Here is an 8,079-nt window from a genome sequence, read left to right on the forward strand (position 1 = left end):
GATATCATCATCTGGGCAATTATAGAAGAAAATAGTAATCTATCGAAAAAAGTAATTGCCTTTGTTGTCAGAGTGATCGACAAGGGGAATGGGGAATGGGGGGAAGGAGAGTATTAATAAATTAGCTTGGCCAAGACAAAAACAAACCCAGACAGCTCATTGCCCATAAAGAGGCTTGAACTTAGGTCTCGTCTGCATATTCCTTACAGTATAGATTACCACTCCCCTATAACGTATCATGATGGTCTGCGATTGGCACTTTCAATAGAAACAAATATGACGCCCTTCCGTCGCCCAAACTACTGATGATGTCAACAGGAATCACCCATGATGTCCAAACTAAACAAATTGGGCAGTAAATGTTGCTCAGGAAAACAGAAACCAAAAAAAACCATTAACAACCCCCCCCCCCCAAACAAACAAACAAAACAACAAAAGTGCCTAAAGCGGGTCTCGACCCTAAGACCTTCCGAGTCCCATTGCAATACCTTAACCACTCGGCCACCTCGCCCCTAGCAATTTATAAGCCAAGCTGTTTATCAGGTTTTCATTCCACCTTTCAGATGGATTTTTTTCTATTGATATTATAATATGAAATGCACCGAACGTTTCGTTATCGTGTAAAGTTATTCAAATTTTATTGTTGTTTCCTATTTTTCACCTTTACACAGTGGCGATTATTCTCAAGCGCATGTCGCATAATGGTACGTATTAATCACCATTTTTTACAAATTCTTGACAAAACTGCCTTTGAACGGAACCATAAAGCCATAATGGCGAGCCATTGAGGAGTTCAGTCGTCTTACTTTTATGCAGCACGACGTTAATCTCCTCCCGCTGTATAGTGGAATCCGTAAAACCTCGAAATCGGGAAACTTTTATTTACATCAAGTCGTTTCATTATCTGAATAATCATTCCCTTTATATTATTCGAGATTCATAGTTAGCAGATATACTTTTTTTTTATTCGGATGTTATTAACCAGTGAACTTCTGTACTCCGGAAAGACAAGGATTTAAAAATTTAGCCTTAAAAATCGTCCTTCAAATCTCGACTTTCATTTGCCTTGAACTTCGCGAGCTCCCAGCTTTGTGAGTTTTTGCCATGATGAGGTTCATTTAAATCGATCAATATTTGAAGGACGAGTTTTCTGGCCAAATTTTTAAATACTTGTCTTTCCAGAGTACAACAATTAAAGCCTGACGGAGTAAAAATATACCCAAACTTTTAGATGTATATAGTGGCGTCTGTCTGTTAAATACTGCTTTTAGCTTGATAATTCCACGCAGTTATACTGACGTATTCAAAATTTTGGCTAGAAAACTTGTCCTAAAAGGACATGTTTTCTGGTCAAAATGTTAAATGCGTCTTTTTGTCAGAGTCCGGCAGTATAGAGTATTACTATTATAAAAAACAAAACAATTTTCTTGAATTGTCCCAAGTTTTATTATATATAACATCCTCTTCTCCTTTAATATTATTTTTGATCGGTACAATTGTACAAATTACAATAAATATGAATAATTATTCAAGCTTTATCTCGTCTTCAATGTACCTATGTCTTTTGTCTGCAACACTGTCAATTTTATCCGACCGAAGTGTTAACCTAGTTAAGCGCAAATAAAGCTATAAAATGCGATTATTTATTTGCAATTCAATCAACTGTTCTGATATGTTAATATTGTAACAAGAAGCAATTAATAATTCACGACTTAAAAATGCACTTTCACTTTGATATATTTCGGTTTTTAGAATTTCCCGAATTTCCGAGTTACCATTCTTAAATATTCAGTACAGTGGGTATAATAGCCAAGAATTACGATTCCTTGCATTTCTAAGTTTTGTAGATTTGAATATAATTCTCCCTCTTCACTTCTTCAAGTCTCCGATCCGTGCCGGCTTATCTCACTACTATTGATACAATCTGTAAATTATCTCTCTTTCAAGCATTCATCGCGGTTGTCAAAGGACACGGAACCTCCTGTTCTTTATGCAGTTGTTTCTTTTATAATAGGAAGTGCAAAAGAAGTGTGAGATTTGCTGGTGTATCGGACTTTTCGGTAGATATATGCTATTCAAAACTTGGAGTACGTAGAGTTATTCTGGGATATATTACCAGCTTTGACAAAGAAGTGGTGAGTTTGCTTTATGTGGAATATGTATGCGTGAATTTCAAACCATCCTGTGATATGCTGATATCCTTTTGTAGTTCTTTCGTTACCGACAATTTTCAAGATTTTTACTGAAATGTCATAACGAACAACCATAAAGACATATAAAAACTATATGTACGTGCTATACATACTTTTGTCGTGCAAAACGAGCTTCATAAAATATCAGTAAGTTTTTGTAAATGTAACAAAGATCTTTCTTTCAATTTTGTGATTTATAAAACAAATCCGAATTTCTAAAATTGCTGTTTATATCGTAACGGACGTTCCGATTTTCCTATGGTTTGTGAGTAGAGGGTTAAAACTTTCTCGGACACGGGGCTAGAGTTTTTCCCATTCTTTTGTCGCGTGAAACAGACGATAGCAAGTTCTTGTCATTCTCGTATTAAGACAATGGTCTACCACATTGTACTTTTGACATGTCAAAGACGTTCACTATAACCAGTGCAGACGTTACGTACGGTAACATTAATCTTTGAAAGCTTATATTAAAGCCCAAACCCTCCCTTAGTTTTGTGACCAACAGCGACTGACCACAATCCTGATATTTTCTAGGAAGAGCCATTTGGTCTTAACACCATATTAACCAGTTAACTACCGTACTCTAGAAAACCACGTATTAAAAAAAGGGCAGAAACATTGGCCTTCAAATATCAATCTATTTAAGTGACAAAAAGCAAACAAACAACAAACCTTTCAAACCTGGGACTTCGCAGTTTTTTACATTTACTTCTCAAAATCACCCCTCTCGCACTTACATGATTAGAGTAGTGTGTCCCTGATATCTAATATCAGATGCATCTTAATTAACATGGATCGTACTAAGTACGTTTCTGGATCCTCCACTCACTGATCTATTGGATCCTGCAGTTAGTTCACTGACTTTTATTCGTTAAGAACAAAATTATTTCGGATGTCACACATTCATGTAACGAGGATACTGACATTTTACTTCCACTCTCATCTGTTAAGACATTCCGTCCGTCTTACAAGCAATGTTGCAGGAGACATCAAAATTATGTTTTTTAAAATAATGGTAATCCGTTAAGTCTGAATTGCTTTTCAATAAATGATTTACCTTTTATTCATCTGGTTATAACTCTCATCAGGAGAAATGTAACATCGATACGAATCGGACTATGCGGTCTTGTGGTATGGCACACGTCTTCGGATTGGGAGGTCCTGTGTTCGAGTCGCGCTTTGATCGGCGCATAGTTGAGTCCTTGGGAAAAGGCTCTTTACTCACATTTTCCCCACCGTACTCAAGTGTAAATGAGTATCTGGTGGTTAACAGCGTTGTCTCTTTCGGGAAAAAAATGTAATATCGCCAAACAGGCGTCATGTTTCGTCCTGCATATTGCTGTTGGCTAGGGACCTCTTGTAGAGCTCTTTGAGTACGTTTAGTGGATATTGCGCAATATAAATGCTCAAGTTTAGTAATTTATTTAAGTATCTGGCAGACTAATTGAAGCACCTGGTCAACAAGGTGATTGGGATAAGGGCAGTAAGCCTTGACTCAACTAAAAAATTGTGTTTTTAGCACTCGTTATCATGTTTGTGTTCAACAAGGTCACGTGATTGCCTTTGCACTTTCCTCCTTGTTGCAGATTACAAAACTTTCCGCTTTGCAAAGTATGAATAATGCGATGTGTAATTAAAAGATAAATTCTTACTGACATGATGCAACTGAACGTGTGTTTTATTATCATAATATTAAATGTCATTTATATTGGCGATGAGTATCTAATACTTGACTGAGAATGGTGTGCGCTTTGTTAAAAAGCGTGCTATTTATTCATTGCGTTCAAAAGCTTTATAGGGCCAATAACAAACAAAAGTTAGATAGGACAAGATGTGATGGTCTGTAATTCTTTTCGACATAAAAAAATGAGCTTTTATATAGCGTTATATCCACTAAATGTGCTCAAAGCCCTTTACAAGGGGTCCTCACCAACAGCAACACGTACACTGTAGAACGAAACATGACGCCTGTAAGGCGATATTACAATTTTTTTTTCTGACAGAGACAACGCTGTCAACGGCCAGGTACTCATTTTACACCTGAATACGGTGAGAGAATGTGAGTAAAGAGCCTTTTCCAAGGACTCAACTATGCGCCGAGCGAGAGGCTCGAACCCAGGACCTTCCGATCCGAAAGCGAGTGTCATACCACAAGACCGCATAGCCGCACATAAACAAACACTGTTGCAAGGCACCGCGATAATGGTGAGAAAATATTCGTTAAGAACCTTTTCCAGAGACTCAACTTTGCGCCGGCCGCCGCACTCAACGGGACCAACATGTCACACACAAATCAAGCGTCAAGCCACGTGACCACGATTCAGATGATGGGCACGAGAAAAGGATATCATGTAAAATAATAAAGATTAACCCTCTCCTTACCTCCCAAAGGAAAATCGTCACATTCGTTACCATCCAACCAACACTTTTATCATTCAGATTTCTTTTGTAAATCACACAATTTAAAGAAAAAATTAGCTGTGTTGTAGAGTTCATTTGCTGATCAATATTATGCATAAAATGTATTTGTTGCTTTTCTGTTTGAGTAAGAAAAAAATATTGTGTTTGGTGGGTGTGAAATTTTGGAGAAAATTCTGAAAATGGCTGGTAAGGAAAGCGTTAAATCCCTCCCCAGAACGTTTGAAGTGCGTGAATATAATCTTTAAAATTCGTCACGAGTTATTGTGTAGATAATCTTCTTCAACAAATTTACCCCAGGTCTTTTTTTTTATTACTTACTGACACTAAAGCAGAAAAAGTCTGATATTAATTCGGATACGTACTTAATAGAGCCTCAATGGCGTACATAAATCTTTACGGTTTTACAAAACAAGACGGAGAAATATCACCTATGACAGATGGTTTCCACGTAGACAGATAGAAACCCAGGTAATTTTCTTGCATAACTTTAATCTGACACTTGTACCTTCACGGCAAATTGGCATAATAATTGCCTGACTGCAGGAATCTATTAAAAAAAAACACAACAAAAATAAAACAAAACAACGATTATAGTAACTTACCGTAAGTCAAAATGCCACTGAACGTTTGTCAGTATTTCATTATTGGCTAATACATCTCACGCATCCCTATGAAGTGGTATTTGCAATACAAAGTAATGTACTTTGAATAGAGAGGCTGGTTGCAATCTTTTCTTAATACGCTGTTTACGAATAACAACGCTAAAAATGTGTCGCGAATTCATTAGGATAGGTTTGATACATTGTCCATGTCGAAATTAGACTGGATTGAGATGTTTTAATGAGCGTCTATCCATGTCTATTCAAACGGCAGAAAGGTCTAGAAATCCGTCCATCAGAGCCCGTCCGTTTGACTGTATCGTATGGACAACATTGTCATTTGCCAATGTCGATGATGTAACGTATCCCTTTGTTGATTCAGTAACTAGAAACAACACTGCATTCATTACACAACCAAGTCACTGTAACTATTGGCTGTTACTCATTCATACCTGAGTCTAACATATGCGTTTATGGCTTATTCGCTCATTGGCACCCATTTTTCTGTTATTAATTCAAAATTTTGTGAAACACACACACAAACACACACACACACAAACACACACATTATCAAGACATTATTTCACATCGATGCCTTCTTATTAATACTAATACATACAATTCTTTAACATTTTGCCACACTAAATTCCTTACTACGGCTTCTGGACTTCCAGAAACGTCTAGACACAAATACCCGGTTATTTATGCCTCCTTTCAGTATAAACACCACCCACTTAAAACGACAATAGGTTCTACTCACCAGTCACGCCAACCAATTTCAAACTGTTACACCAAAGTGTGCGAGTCGATAGTGTCGGTGTGATGGAACAATCCAATAAATTATATCACCACTCCACGTAATCATGTCGAGAATAGACTGGAGTGGAGAGGTGTTTTGATGGGTGTCCATTCCAATGGCAGACGGGTAGAAAGACCCGTTGATTAGGATAGGTCTGTCTAGTTGTCTCACCAGTCTAATGGTAGTATGGGACATCTCGGACATTATTTTAATAAAACAACAGGACCTTTTGTAGTTTCTGGTATAATGTAAAATCAGTTGGATTTAAAAGAACAACGTGACACACTTTCATCATTATTTTACAGGATTGCACCATGTTTAACACGATTTATGATATATGTCAATGCCCAAAGAGGCCACACAAAGCTAGAAAAAATGATAATTTTATATTGAACAAGTCATTTTTAAAGCGTTGACTATTGAGTAACAGTTCGCAGTAACAAACATTGCCCATTGCTAGGTACATAATATTTGTATGCATAGGTTTAGTGGGATATCATCAGCGTTGCGCCTTTAATGAGCTTTAAGATCATTTGCCCATAGTCACCCAACTTGTCCTACGCAAACAGAACCTTGCCTTTCAAAAATGTCTAGACACAAAACCACCCTGTTATCCATACCTTCCTGTGCGGCTATGTGGTCTAGTGGTGTGACACCCGCCTTTGGATCGGAAGGTCCAGGGTTCGAGTCCTGCTTTGCGCGGCGCATAGTTGAGTACTTGGAAGAGATTCTTTACTCACATTATCTCACCCGATTCAGGTTTAAAATGAGTACCTGGTCGTCAACAGCGTTGTATGTGTCCGAAAAATTGTAATATCGTCTCAGAGGCGTTATGTCTCGTTTTACATGTTAAAGTTGCTGTTGGCTAGGGATCCCTTGTAAGGCGCTTAGAGCACGTTTAGTGGATATTGCTCTATATAAATGCTCTCGCGTTCTTTTCCATCTTAGTAGATACGCCCTCTATTTCAAACGAAAAAGCTGACTACTTATCAGTCACGCCAACCAATTTCAAACTGTTACACCAAAGTGTACTAGTCGATAGTGTCGGTGTGATGGAACAATCCAATAAATTATATCACCACTCCACGTAATCATGTCGAGAATAGACTGGAGTGGAGAGGTGTTTTGATGGGTGTCCATTCCAATGGCAGACGGGTAGAAAGACCCGTTGATTAGGATAGGGCTGTCTGGTTGTCTCGCCAGTCTAATGGTGGTCTGGACATCTCGGACATTTTCATAAAACACCAGAACCATTTTTGTTATTTCAGGTGCAATATAAAAATTAATTATAAAGAATAATAAAAAACAAACCATAAAGCATAAAGCATTTGATATCATATTTCAGGATTTCCATTATGCCTTTTAATACTAATATTATTACTAACTAATAATTGTCGCTAAATTGAACTCACGGGACAGTAACGATAAGAATTTTATATAGAATAAGTCATTTGTAAAGCGTTGTTTAAGAAATAGCGGTTGGCAATATTCACCATTGCTCTTTGCCAGTTACATATTCGAATATAAATTGCATTCAGTATTGAATGCTTTCTGTTTTATCAAAATAGTTTTATTATTTTATGTTAAATGTCAGCCTATATTCCTTACAATGCCTACAGCGGTTTGATTTTCAAAAATGTTTAGAAACAAAACCAGCCTGTTATTCATGCCTCTTTTTAGTATAAGCAACCTTGAATTAAAATGGCAATATCTTCTACTTATTACTCACGACACCCGATTTCAAATTGTTACACCAAAGTGGGCTAAGTGTCGATGTAACCGAACAATCCAATAAATATACGAAAATAGTGTAGGTATAGAGGCTTTAATCTCGTCTGGACTACTCGGCAATTTGAAAATTTTTGGTCATCCAACCTTTCTTTTGCCTTTGGAATTAAAATCTAGAGTCTACCTGGTCAGATTTGAAGTTTCTTTTCTTAAGGTAAATCCAGTACAAGGCAATTATCTATGCGAAATCTCTTCTTTTATTGGACATTGATCAGTATTCTCTCACAATACAATATTAAAGAGCATATTATTCGTCTTTTTTATATTGAGATAGAATATA

General features: G+C 37.0%; 1 protein-coding gene across 2 annotated transcripts in view; it reads left to right on the top strand.

Annotated features, from left to right (window-relative positions):
* Window positions 1-1,871: 1,871 nt before the first annotated feature.
* Window positions 1,872-8,079, top strand: part of LOC144966506 (zwei Ig domain protein zig-8-like) — a 363,782-nt gene continuing 357,574 nt past the window's right edge. For both annotated transcript variants that reach the window (XM_078903125.1, XM_078903126.1), the window contains exon 1: window positions 1,872-2,135. The gene's annotated coding sequence lies outside the window, so the exon portion shown is untranslated. The remainder of the gene's footprint in view (window positions 2,136-8,079) is intronic.

Source organism: Berghia stephanieae, chromosome 2 (genome assembly GCF_034508935.2).
Source record: "Berghia stephanieae isolate SIO BIC M18660-M18661 chromosome 2, UCSD_Bste_1.3, whole genome shotgun sequence".
NCBI classification, from domain to species: Eukaryota; Metazoa; Mollusca; class Gastropoda; order Nudibranchia; family Aeolidiidae; genus Berghia; species Berghia stephanieae.